The sequence below is a fragment of the Phyllostomus hastatus genome, unplaced genomic scaffold (assembly GCF_019186645.2).
Source record: "Phyllostomus hastatus isolate PE091 unplaced genomic scaffold, TTU_PhHast_1.1 phas_contig_90, whole genome shotgun sequence".
NCBI classification, from domain to species: Eukaryota; Metazoa; Chordata; class Mammalia; order Chiroptera; family Phyllostomidae; genus Phyllostomus; species Phyllostomus hastatus.
Window position 1 is genome coordinate 12469909 of NW_025333984.1, and position 1044 is coordinate 12470952.

Sequence of the window (1044 nt, forward strand, 5' to 3'; positions counted from 1 at the left end):
TGATAAAATGATAATGAATTTCTTTTGTAAAATATTTATTTTGAGGTAATTGAAATATACCCAAGTGATAATATTCCACCCACTTTGACAACATTGTACTAAGGTCCACAGGACAGGACTAGAAAGGTAGATTTGGGAAGTAACTACAAGGAAATCATAATTGAAGCCAGACAGTAGATAAACTTGCCAAGAGGATAAATATATCAGAAAGAGAACAGAAGGTGAATAACAGAACCTGGAGGAACAACCATAATTATGGAATTAAGTAGAAATATAGAAAAAGCTTAAGAAATAGGGGGAGAGAATAAGCAATACCTCTCTGTAAAGATAATTACACTAGAGTGCAATGAAATAAATTTAAATTAATCATAACAGAGAAGCCCAAGCTAAGGTTAGACTGGTTTTAAAAAGGATATGTTATCTACCTGGAATAATTTATGGTTCACTGGTAATTTACAATGGAATTATCCCTCAGGACATTCATTTATTCAAAAGCATCTACCTCGGGTCTACAAAGGATGACACTGTTTTAGGAGATACCATAAAGTGTACAGGACATTCCTCAAGGAAGGAATAAGGGATATATTAATACATGTATTTACAAACATTTACATCATAACACCAGAGTAAATTAGCAACTTTAGACAATAGTTGTCACAGAGTAATAGGTAAGTATTAAGGTGAGTATATAGGTAAGTAATAAGTATCAGATAACTGCTTAATAGTTCAGCAAAGAGAACAATTTATTTGGTCTAGCGTGCTCAAGGAATACTTCCCCGAGGATATGAACCTTAATTGGGATTTTTAGCCATAGGTTAGTAACAAAGCAATTAGAACAAAATTGTGATAATCTAAACTACTAATACTTACCAGAAAATTTATCTAAAGAAGTTTGGCCTGGCTATTGATTACCATATAGTTACAGAATGAAAATCCTCTCCAAGCTAATATTTCTAGAACTTTCTCAGTATGGTCAGTATAAAACTTGCCTTCCCTTCTCAACTCCACCCTACAGGGCTCTTCCTGGGCAGTTTAGTAACTCAA